Source organism: Lynx canadensis, chromosome X (genome assembly GCF_007474595.2).
Source record: "Lynx canadensis isolate LIC74 chromosome X, mLynCan4.pri.v2, whole genome shotgun sequence".
Lineage (NCBI taxonomy): Eukaryota > Metazoa > Chordata > Mammalia > Carnivora > Felidae > Lynx > Lynx canadensis.
Genome location: NC_044321.2, coordinates 26,077,965 through 26,103,792, shown reverse-complemented (window position 1 = coordinate 26,103,792; position 25,828 = coordinate 26,077,965). Strand labels below are relative to the sequence as shown.

Below are 25,828 nucleotides of genomic sequence, written 5' to 3'. Positions count from 1 at the left end.
TTGGTTTATTTGGATTCTTGTGTGCCTGGAATAAATCCCATTGATTCTGGTATATGGTCTTTTTCACGTATTGTTGAATTTGGTTTGTTAATATTTTGTTGAGGATTTTACATCTATGTTCATCAATGATACTGGCTTATAGTTTTATTCAGTTGTGGTGTCCTTGTCTAGTTTTGGTATCAGAATAATGCTGGCCTTATAAAATGAGTCTGGAAGTGTTCTATTTTGGGGGGAAGAGTTTGAGAATGATTGGTGTTCTTTGAATGGTAGAATTCACTAGTGTCACTGTCCTGGCGTTTTGCTCATTGGGAGGTTTTTGATTATCAATTCAATCTTCCTAGTAATTGTTCCACTTATTTATTCTTTCATGATTCAGTCTTACAAGGTTGCATGTTTCTAGGAATTTATCCATTTCATCTAGGTTTTTCAGGTTGTTTGCATGTAATTGTTCATTGTAGTCTCTTATGGTCCTTTGTATTTCTGTGGTATCTGTTGTAATGTATTGTTTGATTTCTATTTTTATGTATTTGAGCCCTCTTTTTATTGTTGTTGAGTCTAGCTAACGGTTCTCTATTTTTTTCCGCAGAACCAGCTCTTAGTTTTATTGATCTTTACTGTTGTTTCTTTTGTCTTTATTTCACGTGTTTCTGGTTTGTTCTTTGTTATCCTTCATTGTCCTGAGTCTGGACTTGCCCCCACCCTGTCCCAGTTCCTTGAGATATGTTAAGCTGTTTGAGAGCTTCCTTTTTTCTTTTCTTTTCTTTTCTTTTCCTTTCCTTTCCTTTCCTTTCCTTTCCTTTCCTTTCCTTTCCTTTCCTTTCCTTTCCTTTCCTTTCTCTTTTTAAAAAATATATATAGGTATTTGTTGCTTTGAACTTTTCTGTTAGAACTGCTTTTGCTGCATTGCATAAATCTTGGTATATTGTATTTTACATTTTCATTTGACTCAAGGTACTTTTTTAAAAAGTTTTTATTTAAATTCTAGTTAACATACACTGTAGTATTAATTTCAGGTGTACAATATAGGTCACCACTTCCATGCCTCACCTGATGCTCATCACAAGTGCCCTGCTTAATCCCCACCACCAATTTCACCCATCCTTCCATCCACCTCCCGTCTGGTAATCATCAGTTTGTTCTCTATAATTAAGAGTCTGTTTCTTGGTTTGCCTCTCTCTCTTCTTTTTTTTTCCTTTGCTCATTTGTTTCTTAAATTCCACATGAGTGAAATCATAAGCTGTTTGTCTTTCTCTGATTTATTTAGCTTAGCATAATATTCTCTAGCTCCACCCATGTCGTTGCAAATGGCACGATTTCATTCTTTTTTTTTTTTTTTTTTTTTTTATGGCTGAGTAATATTTCATTATATATTCCAGGAACTTCCATACTATTTTCCAGGGTGGCTGTCCGGGTTTCCATTCCCACCAACAGTGCAAGAGGGTTCCCCTTTCTTTTTCATTCTTGCCAACACCTGTTGTTTCTTGTATTGTTGAGTTTAGCCATTCTGACAGGTGTGAAGTGATACGTCATTGTAGTTTTAATTTGCATTTCTCTGATCAGTCATGTCGAGCATCTTTTCATGTGTCTTTTGCCATCTGTATGTCTACTTTGGAAAAATGTGTATTCGTGTCTTCTGCCTGTTTTTTAATTGGATTATTCGTTTTTGAGGGTTTTTTTTTTTTAATGTTTGAGAGAGAGTATGAGACTGAGCATGAGCAGGGGTGGGGGCAGAGAGAGGGGGAGAGAGAAAATCCCAAGCAGGCTCTATGCATTCAGTTCAGAGCCCAGCACGGGGCTCCATCCCAGGACCTGTGAGATTATGACCTGAGCTGAGATTAAGAGTCAGACAGTCAACTGACTGAGCCACCCAGTTGCCCCTTGAGTATTGAGGGTTTTTTTGTTTTTGTTTTTTTAGTTTATTTTGAGAGAGCACATGCATCTGGGTGAAGGGCAGAGAGAGAGAGAATCCCAAGCAGGCTCTGCACCACCAGTGCAGAGCCTGAAATGGGGCTCAAACCCTCAGACTGTGAGATCATGACCTGAGCTGAAACCAAGAGTTGGACATTTAACCAACCGAGCCACCCAGGTGTTCCAGATGTTGAGTTTTATAAGTTATATTTTGGATACTAACCCTTTATCAGGTACATCATTTGCAAATGTTTTCTCCCATGCAGTAGGTTGCCTTTTAGTTTTATTGTTTTCTTTGCTGTGCAGAGGTTTTTGTTTTGATATAGTCACCTGAGTTGTCTTTGGCTTTTGTTTCCCTTCCTCAGACATATCTAGAAAGAAGTTAACTGTGGCTGATGTCAAAGAAGTTACTGCTTGTGTTCTTTTCTAGGATTTTTGTCGTTTCAGGTCTCATGTTTAGGTTTTTTATCCATTTTGAATTCATTTTTGTGTATGGTGTCAGAAAGTGGTCTAGTTTCATTCTTCTGCCTGTTGCTGTCCACTTTTCCCACCACCATTTGTTGAAGAGACTGTCTTTTTCCCATTGGGTATTCGTTCTTGTTTTGTTGAAGACTAATTGTATAATTGGGGGTTCATTTCTGGGTTTTCTATTCTGTTACGTGGATCTATGTGTCTGTTTTGTGTCAGTACCATACTGACTTGATGACTACAGCCTTGTAATACAGCTTGAAGTCCGGAGTTGTGATGCCTCTAGCTTTGCTTTGCTTTTTGAACATTGCTTTGGCAATTTGGGGTCTTTTGTGATTCCATACAAATTTTAGGGTGGGTTGTTCTAGCTCTGTGAAAAATGCTGGTGGTAATTTTGGTAGGGATTGCATTAAATGTGTAGATAGCTGTCTCATGGTATTTTTTTTTCTCTCTTTTGAGTTCTTTGTTGACACATTACTTCAGTATTTGTGAATTTGCTGTTTTTGTTCTTGCAGTTGTTTTCTAGTTTCATACAATTGTAGTTGGGAAAAGATGCTTAATATGGCTTTATTTCTTCTTATAACCATTTGGTAAATCTCATATTTATTAAAATTTGTTTTAGCTGAAGTTCCAAATGTATTGGCATTACGGTTATACTCTTTTATCATTTAATGTGTACGGATGGCTTAGTGATAAAACTCCCTTTTATTTTTTATTTTTTTTAAATAGACTTGAACGTACAATGTAGTGGTTTTTAATACATTCACACAGTTGTCCACCATCATCATAAGCAATTTTAGAACATTAGCTTTCATTCCCTATTATCCCCCAGCCCCTTCCCTCCTCATCAGTCCTAGGTAATTACAAATCTTTTTTGCCCCCTATAGATTTGTTTCTTCTGAAATCTTCATATAAATGGAATCATACAGTATGTGCTACTTTGTGACCGGCTTCTTTCACTGAGCATCATGCTAAGTTTCATCTGTATTGTAGCATGTGTCAGTTTTATATTTTTATTGCGAGAAAATAGTACACTGGGTGGATATATCATTTTATTCATTCATCAGTTGATGGACATTTGGGTGGTTTTTACTTTTTGGCCATCATGAATAATGCTGTCATGAACATTCATGTACAAGTTTTTGTCCAAATGTATATTTTCATCTCTCGGGCATTTTTCATTCTTACTACTGAGTAAGTGTATCTTTTCCTGCTTTTTAAAAATAATTTGCATGGGGAGGTTTAGCAATTAATAGTAATTTTCCCCAAAAAACACTATATTTTGTTAATATCTGCTTTTATGTACACTATTTCCTTTTACTTCTTTAGGGTTTATTTTGCTTTTCTTACTGCTTAACAGTGGTAGTTAGGTATTAATTCGCAACCTCATTTCCAACACAGGGATTTAAAACTATCATTTCATGTTCAAGTATTGCTTTACCTGAATCCCATAATTTTTGATAGGTAATATTTTCATTATTTCACATCATTTTCTAATTTCCATTGCAGTTTCTTCTTTGATCAGCGAGTTATTGAAAACTGTACTTCTTGGGCCGTGTGGGTGGCTCAGTCAGTTAAGCATCTGACCCTTGATTTCAGCTCAGGTCATGATTTCACAGTTTGTGAGACCGAGCCCTGTGTTGGGTTCTGTGCTGTCAGCACAGAGCCTGCTTGCAATTCTGTTTCCTTCTCTCTCTACTCCTTCCCCACACGCGTTCTCTCTCTTTCTCAAAATAAGTAAATATTTTTTTAAAATATTTCTTAAATTCTAGTAATAATGAGAATTTTCTAAGTATCCATATTTTGTAATTGGTTTCTGGCTTTATCACATTTTCCTTAGATAACTTCTCTCTCTTTTTTTTTTTTTAACGTTTATTTATTTTTGAGACAGAGAGAGACAGAGCATGAACGTGGGAGGGTCAGAGAGAGGGAGACACAGAATCTGAAACAGGCCCCAGGCTCTGAGCCATCAGCCCAGAGCCCGACGCGGGGCTCGAACTCACCAACCGCGAGATCGTGACCTGAGCTGAAGTCGGACGCTTAACCGACTGAGCCACCGCAGGCGCCCCAACATTTTATCATTTTTGAAGTGACTCTTTTAACTATAGGGATGCTTTTTCTTTGATGTCTGTTTGGTGTCTGAAACTAATTTAGCTGTTGCATCTTTATTGTGGCTCATGTTTGCATGATGTATTTTTCTTTCCTTTTCCTTTTAATCTTTTTGTGTTATATTTTAGGTGACTCTCTTGAAAACAACCTCTATTTGTAGGGATTTTTTTAAATCCAGTCTGATAATCTTTCTTTTCTTTTTTTTTTTGAACATTTAATTGATTCACATTTAATATGATTACTGTTATTTTGAGATTACTTCCAGCATTTCTGAACATTCCAGTTTACCTGTTCTGTATTTCTTTTTCTCTTCCGTTATTTTTGTATTAGTTTTTCCATTATTGGTTCAAATACCACATATTTATTTTAATTCTTTTTGTGATTACCCCAGCATGTACAGCATGTGTATTTGATTTATCAAAGTCTAGTGTTAAGTGATACTTTCACTTTCCTCTTGGTTGAAGCAAGAACATTAAAACTCCTTAGTTCCATTTAACCACCTCCTGACATACATGCTTTGTCCTGTAATTTCATTTTCTGTAAATTTTTTTTTTTACAAAAGGCATACATATTTAATATACATAATGAGTTTGGAGTTAAGTTTCTATATGCATTTTAAACTCCACAAGACAGTATTTTATACAGTGTTCCATTAGATTTTAAACCCATTTCCTTAACACTTGCATGGTTCTTCATTCTTTTCTGCATCTCTGAGCTTCCAATTTGGATCGGTTTTCTTTTGCTTTGTGATTTCTGAGTGGGGTTTGCTGGAAGTGAACTTTGTTTTTATTTGAGAATATACTTCATTTCCATTTCTTTAATGTTTATTTGTTTTGATGGGGGGCGGGGTGGTGCAGAGAGAGAAAGATCAAGAATCCCCACCAGGCTCTGCACAGTCAGCACAGGGCCTGATGCAGGGCTGGAACCCACACACTGTGAGATCATGACTGGAGCCGAAATCAAGAGTTGAACACAACGGACTGAGCCACCTAGGAGCCCCTTCATTTCCATTTTTGGTGGATATTTTCTCTGCACTGGAATACTAGGTTGGCAGTTTTTCTTTCTGCTCCTTAGAGATTGTTTTATTAGCTTTGATTTATATTGTTGCAAACTAAGCTATCTAGGGGTGCCTGGGTGGCTCAGTTGGTTAAGCTCAGGTCATGATCTCACGGCTTATGAGTTTGAGCCCTGCGTTGGGCTATGTACTGACAGCTCAGAGCCTGGAGCCTGCTTCGGATTGTGTCCCTCTCTTGTTCTGCCCCTCCGCTGCTCGCATGCGCACGCGCGCTCTCTCTCTCTCTCTGAAAAATAAACATTAAAAAAAAAAAAACAAAACAAAAAAAGTAATTCCCCCCACCCCACCCCACAGGACAGTTTTAAGTGTTTCTTTGTTGATTGTCTGCTAGGAATTCATCGAGAATCTTAAGTTTGTGGTTTGACATTATTCATCATTATTGGAAAATTTTAGCTATATATTGCTTGCGCCCCATACTACCTCTTCTGGATTCCAGTTAACTGTGTTGTGTGGTGGACCTTCTACTGTATCTTCATGTTTCTTACCCTCTCTTCATTCTGAGCTTTTTTCCCACCAATCTATCCTTTGAGGTACTGCCTCCACTGTCTGATTTACTCTCTCACTGACTGTTGAACCTCTTTCTTGAATTCATAATTTTAGTTTTTGTATTTTTCAGTAACTTTTTGCTTCTTTTAAAAATCGATTATGTCACTTACTATGGTTTTTTTTTTTTTTTTTTTTTTAAGAGGAACTTTAATGTTTATTTATTTTTGACACAGGGAAAGACAGAGCATGAACGGGAGACGGTCAGAGAGAGGGAGACACAGAATCTGAAGCAGGCTCTGGGTTCCGGGCTGTCAGCAGAGCCCGATGTGGGGCTTGAACTCACAGACCGTGAGATCATGACCTGAGCCGAGGTCGGAAACTCAACCAACTGAGCCACCCAGGCGCCCCAACTTACTATGGTTTTTTAGTTGATTACTGAGATTAAATTGTAATTTAAAATTTTGTTTGAAAAAAAAATTTTTCTGTTTGGTAATTCCAGTATCTGGAGTTCCTGTGAATCTCTTTTTGTTGTTTGCTCTTTCTATGGCTTTTGATCCTGCTTTCTTGTCTCCTCAAGTGCTCTGTTGTCTTCAATTGTATGCTGGGCATTGGATTTGAAGAGTTATTTGACAAATTATTTGTGACCAGGGATGATATCTTCCAGAAAGGATTTATTTTTGTGGCATCTGCTTGAGGGAATCCAGGATTACTTAGTGTAATCTCTGTCAAGATTTTTCTGGGCCAACCAGATGACTCAAAGCCAGAGTGCATTCAGTGTATGGACTGACTCATTTCTGGTTCACCCTTACTTCTAAAGTGCTGATCTTCAGGTTCCTAACCTGAAGCTGGGGGGAGGATTTTCCTTTTGTCCCTTAAAGCCTGTCAGGCTGTCCGATGCAGTTTAGCTTCTGGTTTCTTTTGGATTGTTGGGGTCACCTCTCTGAATTTTCTGGTCCTCTAATCCATCTGAAAGCACTATCCTGTTGGCTCTTCAGTCCTTTAAGATAGTCCTTTCTTACATTTTGTGCAGCTCTATTTATAGGTCTTCAGCAGGCAGGTTGGTTCAAATCCTCTAATGTGCTGTAACTGAGAGAGGAAGTCCTGTTGGCTCTTCATGGCAGAGTATGCTTTGGACGTGTTTCTCTAAGGCTTCAGACTCGGCCGCTAGTTCTCTTTAAGTTTTGTTTTACGGAATTGTACTCACTTGGCTAGTTTTGTAGATTTGTGTTAAAAGTTTATATTCTGTGTCTATGCGTGTGTATAAATCTAAATAAAATTATAACAATACTCAGCAGCATTTTAAGTCCCTTCGACCTTAGGCAGTTTCTAGATCCTGACAATGGACAGATTTGTTGTATTTTAAGTTTCAGCTAAAAATAGTGCCTGGAGGGGGGCGCCTGGGTGACTCGGTAGGTTGAGTGTCCGATTTCGGCTCAGGTCACGGTCTCACGGTTCGTGAGTTTGAGCCCCACGTCGGGCGGTGAGCTGACAGCTCAGAGCCTGGAGCCTACTTCCGAGGCTGTGTCTCCCTCTCTCTCTGCCCCTCCCCTGTTCGCGCTCTGTCTTTCCTTTCTCTCTCTGAAAAATAAATAAACATTAAAAATATATATATTTACTTTGAGAGAGAGACAGAGCGTGAGCAGAGGAGGGGCAGAGAGAGAGGGAGACACAGAATTGGAAGCAGGCTCCGGGCCCCGAGCTGTCAGCACGGAACCTGACATGAGGCTCAAACTCAGGGGCCATTGAGGTGTGAGATCGTGACCTGAGCCGAAGTCGGCCGTTTAACCGACTGAGCCACCCAGGTGCCCCTCAAAATAAATATTAAAAAAAAAAAAATAGTGTCTGGAGTTACTCTTGGAACATGAAATCCCTCTTAATGGCTATTGGGTGGCACAGTATCAGCTAATTTTTTCTGTCACGTAAAAGAAAGCTTTCCCAGCCGTGCTTGTACCATCATTACATCTGTCATAGTTGACCTGTTTGTAGGTATAATACATATCTGTCCTTTTGAAATAGGAAACACGGATATATTTCTGCTGAGATTCCTCTTTGCTGTCCTGTGAGAGCTCTCAGACAGCCTTGGGAACGAATGTGGTTCTTTACAGGTGAGAACCATTTTCCTTCTTTGTGTAATTTCCACAGGAGTCTTGTGAGGTGAGATGGTTAGGCAGTTTTAAGCAAAAAAATAGGAAACAAAGCCTAAGGGAAGTTAAGTGACTTGTTGTGGCCTCACACCTGGCTAATGGCATATGTTCTTTGTCTGGGACCACTTGGGCATTTTTTACCTCTTGTGACCAGTTAACACTTGCCTGTGCATACTCACTGATGTCCCAGTTTTGTCATGTTCTGCTTTCTTCTTCCTGTAAAGTAAATGATACAGTGACTTCGTGACTCATGTCCTAAAGATTGGGACAATGGGGAGATTACTCCTTCATAACCCATCCTCAGTAACCCCCCCCCCCCCATTTCTAGTTCATGATTCCACTGGCTCTGGAATTGGCCAACTCCTCTGTCCTTTTGGAAAGCTTGCTTTGTCACTAGTCCTTTTTCATCACGTGTACCATCAGTCTCTTTCCCCTGTCTTTAGACGTGCCTCCGTTTTCCCAGTTGCAAAAAAGATACCTCTTTTCTTTCCAATACATTTGCCATCCTTGTCATTCATATGGCTAAACTGAAACCCTCTAACTCCCTTACTGGGTATCTTCTGTAAGGCTTCTTTTCCTTCTGTAATCACCCTTGATGAAGATCCTAGCCAAAATCTTGTTTGCTCTGATCATCTGAATCTTTGGGAGAACAAAAAGCTTTTCTGCCTTGGACCCGTTTTGCAGTCAGTGCGTCACCAGAAATATGGCGGTGCTTCTGCTTCTACATGGTGCTTACATTCCACATACCGTGTCCTTGTTACTTGTTACGGTAACTTTGAACAGTTACGTAGGTCTGTGAAGGTCAAATGCCCTTGTTTACTGGGAGTAGTCAGTATGGTGTTCAGTTACTACGGATTTCAGGGTATGAGGATGTGGCCTCCTCACATTCAGTATTACTCCATTTTCTTTCAAGAACTAGTTACTTTTAATCCCTGAGGATTCTTTTCTCGGAAGTTCATTCATTAGTGTCCCCTCTTGTCCCACTGACAAACCTGTCGTGCTTTAAACTGCTGATAGAACTGCTACCGGTGCTGTTATCTCTTGAATATCCTCATCAGAGTATTGGCATTCTTTCCTTTTCTTTTTTAAATCCTGTATCTTTTCTCTTGTCTGCTTTGCTTATTTTTCTTCAGTAAACTTGCTTTACCTCAACCGGGGTATGGAGTATGTTATTTTTTTACCAGCGCAAGTGGAAGCTTTAAAACAGGGCATGGGTGCCATAGTCTTGCTTCATTGCTTATTGCAGAGCCTTGCATATAATAATTCAATAAGTGCTTAAATTAACATGTTTAATATTATAATCAATTATAAATGTTAATATTGATAATTATAATTACTAACAGGTTATTAAATTGATACTTAAATATAATGGTGTTGGCTTTTTAAGGGTTTTATCTCAGGACTGCCTTAAGAACCCTTGCATTAGTTTTATATCTCTAGCTTCTTATTCTACAATCTCTTTACTAAATAATGAAAATGATCTTTTAAATATTAATTTGAGTTCATTGATGTTTTCTCCTTAAAGGACTCTGTAGTGACTATTAAGTGCTTTTATTTTTACTTTTTTATTTGTGAACATTTCCAAATGTCTCTTTCGCTGAGAATTTATACCACATCCGAGACATTGTTTTATTCCTAAATATGTCTATAAAACGACACGTTGTTCTGTATTACTGCAGTGCAGTAGCATACACAACACACCTGATAAGGATGTCTTTTCTGTTTTTAACTACTTATTTTGAAAGAGAGAGCTTGCACCTGCATGCACTCCTGAGTGGGAGAGGGGCAGAGAGAGAGAAAGAGAGAGAATCCCAAGCTGGCTCGCCTGTTAGTGCATAGCCTGACTCGGGGCTCTATCCCAGGATCTGTGAGAACAGGACCCGAGCTGACACCAAGTCAGATAGATGCTCAGCCGACTGAGCCAGCCAGGTGCCCCAGTAATGATTTCTTAATAGCTCATACCATACTTAGTCCATGTTCAAGTTTCCCCAGTTCCCTAACAAGTGTTTTTGTATAGTTTGATTTGTCAGAGGGCTCAGGTGATAACCTCCTGATCCCTTCGTGAAGCCCCACTTTTTACCTAATTCTTTTACCATCTACCGATTACCATTGCAAGGATTATTTAATTAAAATTTTCAAAAGTGAGGGCTGCCTGGCTGGTTGAGCATGAGACTTTTGATCGTGGGGTCGTGAATTCGAGTTCCACATTGGGGCTAGAGTTTACTTAAAAATAAAATAAGTTACAAAATTGTGATTGTGCGAATTTGCTCGCTTCTGCCATTATTAGCTGAAATCTTTCTCTGGGAGAGTTTTTCCCTCATTCACTAGGGCTCCTTGGTTAACCTGCAATATCTAGTCAGTTCTTGAGTTGTTAATATTGCCTGTTGGGGAACTGAAGACTGTTTTCTTCTCCTTTCTTAAAATGAAGTTTAATTAGTGTATAACATTATGTTAGTTTCAGGTGTATAACATTGATTGAGCAATTCTGTACGTTACTCTGTGCTCACTGCAAGTATAGCCACCATCTGTCACCAAAGAACATTATCACAATAGTACTGGTTCTATTCCCTGCATTACTTTTCATTTCAGTGATTTATTTGTTTTACAATTAGAAGATTGCACATCTTAATCCCCTTTGTTTCACCCATTTCCCCACCCACCTCCCTTGTGGCAACCAGCAGTTTGTTCTCTTTATTTAAGAGTGCTTTATTGTTTGTTTTGCTTTTTAGATTCCATATGTAAGTGAAATCCTATGGTATTTGTCTTTCTTGGACTTATTTCACTTAGTAAAATACCTTCTAGGTCCCCATCCATGTTGTCTCAAATGGTAGGATACCTTTTTTTTTTTTTTATGTTTGAGTAGTATTCCACACACACACAACATACATACATACATACATACATACATACATACATACCATATCTTCTCCATTCATTCATCTCTGGATGGACACTTGGGTTGCTTCCATATCTTGGCTATTATAAATCATGCTGCAGTAAACATAAGGGTGCATATCTTTTTGGATTAGTGTTTTCAGTTTTCTTTGGGTAAGTGCCTGGTAGTGGAATTACTGTATTGTATACTATTTTTAGTTTTAATTTTTGGGGGGAGACTCCATACCGTTTTCCACAGTGGCTATGCCTGTTTACATTTCCACCAACAGTTCATGAAGTTTCCCTTTTCTCCACATCCTTGCCAGCTTTTGTTATTTCTTGTCTGTCTGTCTGTCTGTCTGTCTCTCTCTCTCTCTCTCTTTTTTTGAGAGCACCTGCGCTCTTTAGCAAGGGAGGGGCAGAGGGAGAGGGAGACTGAGAATCTTATCCAGGCTCCACATCAGCCCGGATCCTGATGTGGAGCTTGATCTCACCACCATGAGGTCATGACCTGACTGACCTGAAATCCAGAGTCAGATGCTTAACTGACTAATCCACCCAGGCACCCCTTGTCTTTTTGATAATAGCCTTTCTGGTAGGTGTGAAATGGTATCTCATTGTTATTTTGATTTGCATTTCCCTGATAATTGAGCATCTTTTCATGTGTCTGTTGGCCATTTGTATGTCATCTTTGGAAAAATGTCCATTTAGGTCTTCTGCCCATTTTTTAATCGGATTATTTGTTGTTTTTTTTTATAACGTTTGTTTGTTTTTTGAGAGACAGAGCATGAGCGGGGGAGGGGCAGAGGGAGAGGGAGTTACAGATTCCGAAATAGGCTCCAGGCTCTGAGCTGTGAGCACAGAGCCCATTGTGGGGCTCGAACTCACAAACTGCGAGATCATGACCTGAGCCGAAGTCGGATGTTTGAGCCATCCAGGTGCCTGCCCCTCAGATGGTTTTTTTGGTGTTCAGTTTTAGTTCTTTATGTATTTTGGATATTAGCCCCTTATCAGTTAATATCATTTGCAGATAACTTTTTCCATTCAGTAGGTTGCCTTTTCATTTTGTTGTTGCTTTTCTTTTTTGGCAAAAGCTTTTCATTTTGGTGTAGTCCCGGTAGTTTAATTTTGCTTTTGTTTCCCTTGTCTGAGAGACATATCTAGAAACATGTTGCTAAGGCTGATGCCAAAGAAATTACTGCCTATGTTTTCTTCTAGGAGTTTTGTATTTTCAGGTCTCACACTTTGGTCTTTAATCCCTTTTGAATTTATTTTGGTGTATGGTGTAAGAAAGAGGTCCAGTGTCACTGTTTTACATGTAGCTGTCCAGTTTTCCCAGTACTGTTTAATTGAAGAGACTGTCCTTTCCCCATCGTATAGCCTCCCTTGTCTCCTTTCTCATACATTAATTGGCTTTTTAAGTGTGGATTTATTTCTGTGCTCTCTGTTTCTTTGATCTATGTGTCTCTTTTTGTACCAGTACTATACTGTTTTGATTACTACATCTTTATAATATATCTTGAAATCTGGGATTGTAATACCCCCAGCTTTGTTCTTTCTCAAGATTGTTTTGGCTATTCAAGGTCTTTTGTGGTTCCATATAGATTTTAGTAGTATTCTAGTTTTGTGAAAAATGCTCTTGGTATTTTCCTAGGGATTGCATTGAATGTGGAGAACCCTTTGGGTAGTATGGATATTTTAGCAATGCTAATAATCCATGAGCTAATGATCCATGAGCATGAAGTATCCTTCCATTTGTGTCATCTTGAGTTTCTTTCATCGGTGTTTTAGAGTGTTCAGAGTACAGCTTTTTCACCTTCTTGGTTAGGTTTGTTCCTAGGTATTTTATTCTCTCTGATGCAATTGTTAATGGAATTGTTTTCTTAATTTCTCTTTCTGCTACTTTATTATTAGTGTACAGAAATGCAACAGATTTCTGTGTACTTTATAGACTGCAGTTTATTAAGTTCGTTTATCAATTCTATTTTTTTTTGGTGGAGTCTTTAGGGTTTTCTCTATATAGCACTATGTCATCTGCAAATCGTGAATTTTACTTCTTCCCTACCAATTTGTTGCCTTTTTTTTTTTTTTTTCCTTGTCTGGTTGCTCTGACTAGGGCTTCCAGTTCTCTGTTGAGCAAAAGTGTTCAGTATGGACATCCTTGTCTTATTTCTGATCTTAGAGGAAAAGCTCTCACTTTTTTTACCACTCACTATGCTGTTGTGGGCTTTTCATATACAGTCTTTATTATGTTGAGGTATGTTCTCTTTAAACCTACTTTGTTGGGAGTTTTATTGTGAATGGATGTTGTACTCTGTCACATGCTTTTTTTTTTGTATCTCTTGACGTGATCATAAAGATTTTTATTCTTTCTCTTGATACTGTGATGTATCACATTAAATTGTGAATATTGTACCATCCTTGCATTCCTGGAATATGATTTTTTTTTTTTTTTAGTGTAATGTTGACCTTGGTTTGCTCATACTTTGTTAAGGATTTTTGCATCTTTTTGCTCTTGAGAGAGGGTGCAACTGAGTGAGGGGCAGAGATGTACTGGTGTTTTGTTCCAGATTTTTTCTTGTAATTGATTTCTGGTTTCATATTATTTTGGTCAGAAGAGATAGTTGATGTGTTTTCACTTTTCTTGAATTTACTAAGACTTGTTTTATGGCCTAACGTGATTTATTCTGGAAAACGTTCTGTGTGCACTTGAAAAGACTGTGTATTTCATTGTTTTTGGATAGAATGTTCTGTATATCTGTTAGGTCCATCTGGTTTAATGTGTCATTTAAAGCCACTCTCCTTTTAATTTTCTGTCTGAATGATCTGTCCATTGATGTATGTGGGTATTAAACTCCCCCACTGTTATTGTATTACTGTTAGTTTCTACTTTTGTGTCTGTTAATAATTGGTTTACATATTTTGGTGTTTCTGTGTTGGGTGCATAGATATGTACAATTGTTATATCATCTTGTATTGTTCCCTTTATCTTTATGTAGTGTCTTTCTTTGTCTTTTGCTACAGTCTTTGTTTTAAAATCTGTTTTGTCTGGTATAGGTATTGCTACCCTGGCTCTTCTTTTCACTTCTATTTGTATGATAGATGCTTTTCCATTCTTTCACTTTTATTCTGCATGTGCCTTTAGTTCTGAAGTTAGTCTCTTGTAAGACCATATGTGGATGGTCTTGTTCTTTGCTTTATTTTTTAAACACGTTTTATTTATTTTTGAGAGAGAGAGCGAGAGAGGGAGAGAGAGAGAGAGAGAGAGAGAGAGAGAGAGAGAGAGAGAGAGACAATGAGTGGGGGGAGGGGCAGAGAGAGCCGGGGACAGAGGATCCAAAGGGAGCTCTGCACTGACAGCAGAGAGCCTGATGTGGAGCTTAAACTCATGAAATGTGAGATCATGGCCTGAGCTGAAGTCGGAGGTGCAGCTGACTAAGCCGCTCAGGTGCTTCTGGTCTTGTTGTTTTTTTTTTTTTATTCAAGTTACCCTATATCTTTTTTTTTTCTTTTGCCAGAATACAGAACTTGATCATTCACTGTTTTCAACAACAAAAAAACCACAAGTGGATGCACTTAAGAAACATGGATAGCATCTCCCTCACTGGCAGGCAGGTTGGGGAAGGTAGGCAGGAACGGTAGGCCTAGGGTATTCTTTGCCCAGCTGAAGTGGAACCCCAGGGAAAGGGTCAGGTTCCCTCCATGCAGGTGTGGACCCTGAGACTTTCTCATTCAGGGAAACCCAGGACAGCAGGTGACGTAGCAAGCTGAGCAGCCAGGGGGCCGGGCCTGGGGGAAGGTGGCTAGAGTAGTCCTTTGCTGACATCACCGGGAGAGCGTCATGGGCTGAGGGTTCTGCAGATAGGACATCACCGTGGCAGAGATGGGACAGCATGGCTGCTCATCATCCGTGCACTGTCCTCAGAGCTCTAGGCGTTGGCCACGCCGATGAACGGGCAGAAGACGGTGACCCAGGCGTACCACTGCACCTTGGGCACGAGGCTGCACGTGCTGAAGATAATGCCGAACAGGTTCATGTAGGCCGGCGTCAGGTCGTCCAAGGCCAGGTTACACTGGCTCTGTGGGGGCTTGTACCCCGGCACTTTGTTCAGCCCCTGTGAGTCTAGCATACTGTTAGTAGATACCCACCCTGTATCTTTTTATTGGAGCTTTAGTCCATTTACATTTAAAGTAATTATTGATTGGTATGTATTGTTTCCTCTGTATCTAAGACTATTTATTATTTCACTGAGGCTTATGATCAAATACTTTTTTTTCTGTATTTTTGAATGATGTGTGATTTTGTGAGTTGGGTTATGGAAAGGGCCTCCCAGTCTTCAGAGCATTTTGAATTCTATTGAGAAGATAGAGCAGGTGACAAAAAGCCATATACCCCCTTTGCTGTTGGGCTTTGCAGTGTGGGTGTGGTGCTCCTTTGAGGCTTTGGAAATTTAAAAAATGCCCTTACTTTACCGGAGAGTAAATTAGATTCAGTATGGAGTCATTTAAATTTTAAGACCTCTGGCTCTTAAAGAGCCTGAAACTCATTACATTTTAATGACTAGTATAAATGGGGAGCTGCAGGGACCCCCGATAGTTTGCCGGGGATGCAAGTAAAGTTCCTGTTGCTTGCTTTTTAAAAAAATTTTAAATTTTTTAAATTTAAGGTTATTTGTTTTGAGTGAGAGAGGGAGAAGGAGAGAGAGAGAGAGAGAGAGAGAGAATGAGAGAGAATCCCAAGCAGACTCCTCGCTGTCAGCACAGGGCCTGATGCAGGGCTCGAAATCATTAACTGTGAGATCATGACCTGAATTGTAACCAAGAGCCAGCCGCTTAAGTGCCTGAGCTCCCCAGGCGTCCCCCAGCCTCGCTAGCTTTCTGTGAAGACGGAAACCTCAGAGGAGCCGTGGCTGTCCTCCCTGCTGTTGCTGGCTCTCCCTTAGGCACTAGACGTGACTTAGTGGGAAGAGGGGCAGGGTGGCTGATGCAGTCAGGTGAACTTTCTGTTGGTATTGATTGAATGTAAACGTATTCCCTGAAATTTCAGGCAGTAAAGGAGTACAAACACTGCTTTCTGTTTCGTGACCTTTGATTTATCTACTATCATTTGCTCAGGCTGTCTTTAAACATTTTATAATTGAAACCTCTTTGGTCTTCAGTTTTTTCAGGGTAGTGTCTGCAGCCTTTTCTCAGGCGTTTCACCGTGAATTGTTGTGTGTCAAACTGGACAAGCCATCTTAGTTGAAGTTTCAGCAATCGAAAAATGAGAGGTAAGGAGTGTATATGTATCTTCATTTCGGTAGTTACTAGGGCCAAAAACCATTCCGAAATCTAATCTGTACTGCTGTTAACATGTATTTACCCCATGCCCTCCCTCTCACCGCTTTGGGCATGGAAGAGCAAGGATGGAAAAATAAAAGATGGCCGGGAAACTTGATGTGTTTGGATTTGGGCCCTAAATCAGGCCCCCGAGAAGGTCTTTATACATGTAATTTGTTACTAGAAAGCTCATCAGCAAAGGGAAGGGTAACTTAGCATATGGTTTTGAACTAAAGGGGCAAATCCCACCCAGGTCCCAGACCCTCGGTGACTGTGGCTGGAGCCGGTGGAGTTTCAAAGACCTGCCCTGCGGAGTAATTGAGTGTGCTGTGTGCACATGCCCATCTTCCACCTGCCTAGCTTTTGTGGTAATTGTTCTTTTCGGTCCATGCTCAATCACACAGTTGTGGAGGTGATAAATCTCCTATAATGAACATGTACGGGTATAATTTTTTATATGGTTTTGTAGTTCTTTGAGCCACTGGTAGATCTGTTTTAAGAAAGACTGAATAATAATATCAGCTTTGATTTCCACCTAGTTTTTCCACATGACAGAAACTTTGCCACTCTTACAAAACATCTCTTTCCTAGTATAATAACGTGTGTGGCTGTGTGTGTGAATTAAACGCCGGCCAAGATGTTGTGAGGCCGGTTGTGTGATTTTAGCTTTTTAGCAAGTTTTTAAAATCCCTGCAGCTTTCAGTCATCTTCTGTAAAACAAGGACATTATACTGAGGCTGGATTCAGGGTTTCTCACCTTTGGCACTATTGACGTTTGAGGCCAGGTAATTTGTTGTCGGGGGCTGTCTGTGGCCTGTAGGATGGTGAGCAGTATCCTTGGCTTCTGCCTACAAAATGCCAGAAGCGTCCCTCCCCAGGATGACAACTTAAATTGTCTCCGCACATTTCCAAATGTGCCTTTTGGGGCAAAAGCATCCCCAGTTGGGAACCACTGGGTTACGCGACATCTAGAGTTCCTTCCAACTTTATATTTCTATTGTTTTTATTTCAAAAAAATCCTATTCTTTGCAACCTAGTTTAAATGTCATCTCTTCCATGAAGCTTTTTCCTTGTCTTACCTTGTTTCTTTATATGACTTAACCCCTCTCCTATAACTGTCACTGTGTTTCTTTGAGGGCATCGGTCTTTTGTACCTCTAACCTGACTGCCCAGATCTTGTTAAATGAATGAACAATGGATTCGGGAGGATCATCAGGTTTGACATTGTTAAAGAAATGATTATAAACGATATTTTTGTTCATCTTTCATACCCTTCCAGTATGAAGTTCCCACGGTTTGTGATCTTGAATTTCTGGGTTTAGGGAACGGGTTACTTTTTTTTTTTTTTTTTTTTTTTTAATGTTTGTTTATTTTTGAGAGAGAGAGATAGCACGAGTGGGGGAGGGGCAGAAAGTGCAAAGGAATCACAGAATCTGAAATAGGTTCCAGGCTTCGAGCTGTCAGCACAGAGCCTGACTCAGGGCTCACACTCGGGAAGGGCTAGATCATGACCTGAGCCGAATTCGGACACTCAACCGACTTACCACCCAGGTGCCCCAGGAAACTGATTACTTTTTTTAATCTTTTTTTTTTAATGTTTATTTATTGATTTTGAGAGAGAGTGTGTGCGTGCTCTTGCAGGGAAGGGGCTGGGGGTGGGAGGGGGAGAGAGAAAGAGAAAGAGAATGCATCCCGAGCAGGCTCGCCTCTGTCAACACAGGGCCAAGAAGGGGCTCAATCCCATGAACCCGAGCTGAGATCAAGAGTCGGATGCGTAACCGACTGAGCCGCCCGGGCTCACCTTTTAAAAATCTTTTTAGGAGGCAGGAACCCTCCAGTAGTACGTGAGGGAGCCACACAGAACCCATTGAGGCTGCATTTGAGAAAGACAAAGTCACACAGAAATTAGTAACATCAAGAGTTGTTTCAGCTTTCATATGCACACGTGTCTCAACTCCACGCCGAGTTGCTGCCATCTCTTCTCTCTCTCCCTCTCTGCTCTACCCCGCTGGTGTGTGCATGTGCTCTCAAAATAAACCTTTAAAACATTAAGAAAATCGTCATCTGTTGAGGTAAAAGTAAAATAGAAAGGTAGTAAATGTTTGTTGTTTTTTTTACGTAGCCTAGAATACCTCACCATGTTCTAAGTATTTCTCATAACAACCCACAGTGGGGGTGGGGGGGAGGAAAACAACACAACACATTTTAATCATGATCTAATAATACATACCTACACCTCATACGAGACTTTTGAATCCAGATTTACCATTACTGTGTATCAAGCACTCTGCTATTTTCTGTGACTTTTTTTTTCTTTCATACTTACCATCACCCAATGAATGTATTATACGTTTCACTAATAGGCCACAACCTACCTTTTGAAAAAGTGTGCTAAGTAATCTGTTTAAGTTACAAAATGTGGAGATGATCTGCCTCTGGCATGTGTTACTAGTCACTTGTCCTGTCTCTCTTTTTAAATAATGTTATTTGAGACTAAAGACCTTGGAGGGAGGGCCGGCGGGCCGAGAGAGTGGCACCTGGCTCTGGCCCTGAGCCCAAGCCCGTGGGACGGGAGGCGGCCCAGCTGTGGCCTCGGTCTCTGCTCCAGCCCCACCAGCATGGCTGGTGGGACCCTGCAGGCTAAGACCTGGAGCTGGGCCAAGGATGACCTCACGAAGGTGATGGTGACCGTAGAGAAAGTCTGGAGATGGGAGGAGTGCTGGGTCAACTGTAGGCCACACTTCCCTTTGTATCTTCAAGTTGGGTGCCAGTGGTGGATCTCCAGGAGGGGGAGCGACAGAGGGCAGGTGGTGGGGACAGAGAGATTCTGAGCCCTGGAGTGGCGGGGTAGGGGCGCTAGTCCCTTAGGGTGGCCCCCTCATCCTGCTGGGTCTCAGTGATGAAAACAGTAACCACAGTTTCCATTCGGAGACCTCCCTGCAAAAGGGCACTGAGTCTAGCCCATGGGGCACCCACCAGCCCAGCCTCCCCGTGGCTCCTGCCCCACCACTTGAAGCGGCCCCAGAGCATGCTCAGCCCCCATGGCTGTGCCAAGAGACAGATCCTGGGGACCTAACTGCAGGCGGCACCCTTGCACTCCCATTGCTGACCAAGGAGGATCCTGTTCCAGAATTGCTAAAGCCTGAACAACCCCCCTGCCCCCCGCCAGCTTACCCTGTCTTTGAGTCAGTGCCACCTGTCTCCAGGGCAGCCCTGGGTGACACAGACGCTCACAGGGCATCCCCTACCCCAAGCACATCTGCCCAAATGCCCCCAAGCCCTGAGAAGCTGGCCTGTCCTATCGACCAGGAGCCCTTTGGCTTTTTACAAATAAAGACCTCTTTGTTTAAAAAACCGAAAACAAAAAATTTAAAACACCTCAACCAGAGCAAATTAGATTTCCAATTAATTTAAAATCCTGTATTTAATCATTTACACTATTTAGTGTGCATAAGGCACTGTAACTAAAAGAGCATGTTTGATTTTTCTTCTCAAGGTTTACAGTGCTGAACCCTAGAGGACGATGAAAAGTTAACACACGTTATTTCAGGTGCAGATAGGGGTGATGCACACTCAACTTGTTGGGCATTTAGGAAGGGGAGAGAGCTATGGTGATTAAGGTTGAGAAAGTTCACGTGAATGTGGGGTGGATTTTGTGTTCTATCAGGTTTGAAAAAGCCATTACATATGGAAGAAGCAGCATTCATGTAGATGCCTGGGATTTCTGCTCCTACTTGAAGTTCATTTTTGGGGTAATGTTTAAGATAAAGGAATTGAGAAATTAAAAAACAAGAAAAATGTGGTTACATTAATTTTTTTTTTTTTTTTGAGAGACAGAGCACGAGTGGGTGAGGGGCAGAGAGAGAGGGAGACACAGAATCCGAGGCAGGCTTCAGGCTCTGAGCTGTCAGCACAGAGCCCGACATGGGGCTCGAACCCACGAACCATGAGATCATGACCTGAGCTGAAGTCGGATACTTAACCCACTGAGCCACCCAGGTGCCCCAGAAGAATATGGTTAAGTTGTAAAAATATACAGTATAAACAGGGTGTGTTATTTTAGCTCTCCTGTGGTCATAAAATGAGGTTCAGTCAGGAGATTAAGTAGAGACTTGTATCCATGATACCTCTTATAGAACCCAGTGTTTACCCCCAAATGGTAAAGTTAACGTTGGATTATCAGGTTTACTGGGATGAAGATACAGTAGCCCCCCTTTTATCCACAGGGAGCATGTTCCAAGTCCCCCAATGGATGCTTGAAACCATGGATAGTACCGAACTCTATGTAAATTATGGTTTTTTCTGTACATATCTATGATAAAGTTTATGAAGTAGACACAGGAAGAGATTAGTTATAATAAATGAGAACATTTATGACAATGTACCATAATAAAAGTTATGTGAATGTGGCATCTTAAAATATTTGATTGTATTCATCCCTATTTTTGTGATGATGTGAGATGATTAAATGCCTACGTGATGAGCTATGGTGAGATGAAAGGCGTAGACGTTGTGACATAGTGTTAGGCTGCTGTTGACCTTCTCATGGTAAGTTGGAAGGTGAATCATCTGCTTCTGGACTGCAGTTGACCATGGGTAACTGAAACCACAGGAAATGAAACCATGTGTCAGAGGGGACTACTGTAGTTTCTGAATGATGGGGAGAGAGAATGCTCATCTGTCAAAAGAAGCCTGTAAGGTTACTCTTCTTTGTATAAGTTGCCCTTTGGGGAACAGAAATAGTTTCTATTTTAGTCCACATTAAAAAAAATTGTTTAAAGTTTATTTGTGGTGAGGGAGAGAGAGCAGAGGAAGGTGGGGAGGGAGGGAGAGAGAATTTGAAGCAGGCTCTGCACTGTCAGCTCAGAGCCTGACCCGGGACTCAAACTCAAAAACTGTGAGATCGTGACCTGAGCTGAGATCAAGAGTTGGACGCTCAACCGACTGAGCCACTCAGGCGCCCCTGTAGTCCACATATTTTATGAAGGTATTTACTATTTTGACCATACAGTTTAAAGTTTCATACATAGCTTGTGAGGTCTGGGCTTCCTCCTATCTTCTGTGATGAATGGGGGGTCAGGATGGTAAGTCACAACCAGGCGTGCTACAAAAGCCTTAAGAAAACAAGTGGTGGATTATTTTCTTGTGTTCCTGAACTGCTGCTCTCTTGGAATAACGTAGAATTAATGTGGGAGAGATTTGTGACCTGACAAAAAGGACAGTGATTCAGCCTGTGAGGATACTTGGGAGAGAACCACCTGGCTTCAGAGTGTGGTCTGGCATCCCGTCTGCTGTCACCTTAAGGCCCCAGAAGTCTGTGGGGTTCTGTCGTTTTTCCATACTGAGTTGGGAAGTCAGCACAAGGATAACTATCTCCTCGTTTCGTCACCTTTACAGACTACTGAAAAGAAGGTGCTTTTCGAGCTGGAGATGTGAATAAGACTGCCGTGCCAGAGCTTATAAATCATCTTCAGGTAAATTTTGTTTAATTAAGTAGATTTTTCGTTTTGTACAGTTTTAATTTTACAGAAAAACGGAGACGGTAATCCACAGAGTTCCTGTCTACTCAGCACCCGGTTTCTTCTAATTAATGAATAGATTACATTAGCAACGGTACATCTATTACAGTTAATTAACCAATATTGAAACATTGTTATTAACTCCACAGTTTATTCAGATTTCTCTGGTTTTTATCTAATGTGTTTTTTCTGTTTTAGGGTTCCCCCCCCCCCCGGGACACCACATCACGTGTGGTCACCATGTCTCCTTAGGCTCCCCTTGCTGTGACAGTTTCTCAGACTTTCACTGTTTTGATGACCTTGTCAGTTTTGAAGAGAACCGATCAGGTATTTTGTAGAATATCTTTTAGTCAGGATTTGTCTCCTGTTCTTCTCATTATTTAGATTGGTGTTGTGGGTTTGGGGGAGGAAGACCACAGAGGTAAAGTGCCATTCTTCTATTCTTAGCACATCAGGAGTGTCTGCTTCAACATGATTTGTCACTGTTCATGTTCACTTTGGTCACCTGGCTAAGGTTTATGTCAGGGTTCTCCACTGTAGTGTTACTTTTCTTTCTTTTTTTTAAATTCTTTCCCGCACTGTGTTGTTTGGAACGAAGTCACCGTGTGGTCCCCGCTTGAGTGGGAAGTTATGGTCCATCTCCTGAGGGTGTTCTACGTAAATTATTGGGAAGTCTTCTGCATGGAAGATTGTCCCCTCTCCCCCATTTAGTTGTTCATTTAGTCACTTATTTATATCAGTATGGGTTCATGGATAATTATTTTATACTTTGGATCATAATCCATTACTACTTTATTTTGTTGTTTAACTTTTTCTAGCTTTGGCCATTGATGAACTCTTTTGGATGGTCCCTGTGTCACTTTAACATGCCTCCACGGTGATGGGGGGGGAGGGGTTGTGTCTTTTGAGCACTTCATAAGTTTCTACCATTATAACATACTCCGGGCTTATCCTGTGTATCTCCCTTCCAGTCCTAGAATCAGCCATTTCTCCACAAAGCCCTGGTTCCTTTTATTAGAGAATGCTATTAGAAATCGAGATCTGATGGGGCGCCTGGGTGGCTCAGTTGGTTGAGTGACTGACTTCAGCTCAGGTCATGATCTCATGGTGTGTGAGTTCGAGCCCCACATCGGGCTCTGTGCTGACAGCTCGGAGCCTGGAGGCTGCTTCGGATTGTCTCTCCCTCTCTGCCCCTCCCCCGCTAGCTCGCACGTGCTCTCTGTCTCTCTCTCTGAAAGAACAAATAAACATTAAAAAAAAATAAAGATCTGAGTACTAGATGTGCTCATTGCCTTTTCAGGGTGTTGGTGCTTCTGGACTCTGCTAGCTGAAATCCCATGTATAGACTATATATTTATGCATGTCTATAAACGTTTCTTTATGTCTGTTTTTATATATCTGTGTTAGTATTAAGCTGTTAAGCTAAACATGAGTTGCTACTGATGTCTCCAACTTAATCCATTACTACATGGATCATACTAGTCTTCTCCTGTTGCTTGTCTGTGACCTCCCACTTCTAACAGTAAGACCTGGCTCCCCACGTTCACCATCCATGTTCTTAATTGTTCTCTCCTAGTATACGTGTATAGATGTATATCAGTTTTGTTAACCTCTACCCCCATAAGAAACAACTTTATCAACTAGAGTACAGTGCTTATGTACAGTTCCTCTTGCCTTGACTTTACTCTTAGAGGTGCCACTCATTTCCAACGCTATTTAGGTCAGCACCTTCCCCCTCTACCACCTGCAGTGATATTGTTTCATACATTTGTAATACAATTAGGTTACATCATATGGTCTCTGTTCCTTCCTGGGATCCCTTGACCTGTTTTAAAATTTGCATGCTTTAAGGTTCACTCTTTGTGTTATCAGGTTCTGTGGGTTTTGACAAGTGCATAAATGTCATGTATCTACCATTAGAGTATTATACAGAATAATTTCACCACCCTTAAAATTGTCTCTGCTTCGCTTGTGAACCCTTCCTCCCCACAGACCTCTGGCATTCACTGATCTTTTTACTGACTCTGTAGTTTTGTCTTTTCCAGAATGTTCTTGAGATATTTTTAAAGTCATTTTATGAAGGAAATCTCTGATTTTTCTAACCTAGATACTGTTTTTTTTTTCCTATAACCAACTCAGTATTCCTAAACGAACAAAATATTTCTAATAAGAATCAAGGCTTTCTCATTTCTTTTTTCATATACCACTGCGTAACATCATTTCATTTTAGTTTTTAATATCCTACTTCTTTGGGGCACTTGGCTGTCTTAGTTGGTGGAGAGTGCGGTTCTTGATTTTGGGATCATGAGTTCAGGCCCCATGTTGGGCGTATAGCTTACTTAAAAAAACAAATAATTATACCCTACTCTTTGGTTACCAGACTCAGAATTGGGAGGAGATCCCAAGTACCTTCGTTGGTATTTTTGTTGAGGAGGCTGGTGGGGGAAGGCAGGAGTGACATGTATGATAGATCCTGTATAGGGGACAGCTGGCAAACAGATGTTCACTTGCGAGGAGGTGTTAAGTTCAGTTAAAAGGGAATCTGCTTCTTTTTGCATCTGGGGGACTATATTTAACATGAAAATGCTCTTGATTCTTTTAATATGAATATTATATTGATCCATCATATATTTTTTGAGAATAGAATATGAGATAGATGCAGTGAAAATGTGACTATTTCAAAACGTTTTTCCCTATAATCAGAATCCTGTGACACGATTATCATATAAGTTATTTGGAAGGCCTCATGTAGGGGAAATACCAACTATCATGTTCCTGTCCCTCCCTTGTTAATTGGTTACACCTTTACATACATGCATGAAAAGTCCTGAAATTGGAACCCTTACCTGTACCAGTAAAAGATGCTTTGTTATGTTTCACTGTTCAGGCCACTTCTTGTTGCTGTTTACCTCAAAGAATTTATCTACTACAGAAAACTCTTCTATTTTATTTTTTTCATTTTATTTTTAATTTTTTAAAACTTACATCCAAATTAGTTAGCATATAGTGTAACAATAATTTCAGGAGGAGATTCCTTCGTGCCCCTTACCCATTTAACCCATCCCCCCCTCCCACAACCCCTCCAGGAACCCTCAGTTTGTTCTCCATATTTATGAGTCTTTTCTGTTTTGTCCCCCTCCCTGTTTTTATATTATTTTTGTCTTCCTTCCCTTATGTTCATCTGAAAAAACTCTTCTACTTTATAATCAGGTTTTGGTTTGAACTTTAAACTGTCTTGGGGCGCCTGGGTGGCTCAGTTGGTTAAGCGGCTGACCGGCTCCGGTCATGATCTTGCAGTCTGTAGTTCGAGCCCTGCGTTGGGCTCTGTGCTGACAGCTCAGAGCCTGGAGCCTGCTTTGGATTCTGTGTCTGCCCCCCCCCCCCGCCCCTCCCCTACTCATGCTCTGTCTCGCTCTGTCTCTCAAAAATAAACACATGTTAAAAATAAATAAACAAACAAACAAACTGTCTTTAAGAGTTTTGACATCATCAGGGTCGCCTGGGTGGCTCAGTCGGTTGAGCGTCGGACTTCAGCTGAGGTCATGATCTCACACTCCTTGAGTTCAAGCCCCGCGTCGGGCTCTGCGCTGACAGCTCAGAGCCTGGAGCCTGCTTCAGATTCTGTGTCTCCCCCTCTCTCTGCCCCTCCCCTGCTTATGCTCTGTCTCTCTCTGTCTCAAAAAGCAATAAAAACATTTTAAAAAACTAAAAAAAAAAGCGTTTTGACATCATCAGAGTTTTGACATCATTGTCTTAACCACGTACCCGGAAATAAAGGAAATTTTAAGTCCTAATTGACTTGAGGTGGAAGGAAAATGATGTTTAAGTTTGTATCCTAGCTTTGCTGCTTATTAACTATGTGACTACAGGCAAATTATTTACCCTCTCTGAACCTCATATTTCCTCGTTTTCAAATTTGTGGGTGA

The 25,828-nt window shown here is 40.8% G+C and overlaps 1 protein-coding gene and 2 pseudogenes across 7 annotated transcripts in view; 2 read left to right on the top strand and 1 right to left on the bottom strand.

Moving 5' to 3' along the window:
* The window catches only part of TAB3 (TGF-beta activated kinase 1 (MAP3K7) binding protein 3), an 89,091-nt gene that overhangs the window by 14,260 nt on the left and 49,003 nt on the right, over positions 1–25,828 (top strand). For 2 of the 7 annotated variants that reach the window (XM_030306421.1, XM_030306423.1), the window contains exons 1-4: positions 7,965–8,151; positions 16,224–16,334; positions 21,781–21,857; positions 22,101–22,229. The gene's annotated coding sequence lies outside the window, so the exon portion shown is untranslated. Of the gene's footprint in view, positions 1–7,956; positions 8,152–16,223; positions 16,335–21,780; positions 21,858–22,100; positions 22,230–25,828 lie in introns of those variants that run through there. The other 5 variants (XR_003966829.1, XR_003966828.1, XM_030306427.1 and 2 more) reach the window with 5 other exon arrangements.
* LOC115506740 lies at positions 14,890–17,351 on the bottom strand (annotated as a pseudogene).
* On the top strand, positions 18,503–20,219 carry LOC115507902 (annotated as a pseudogene).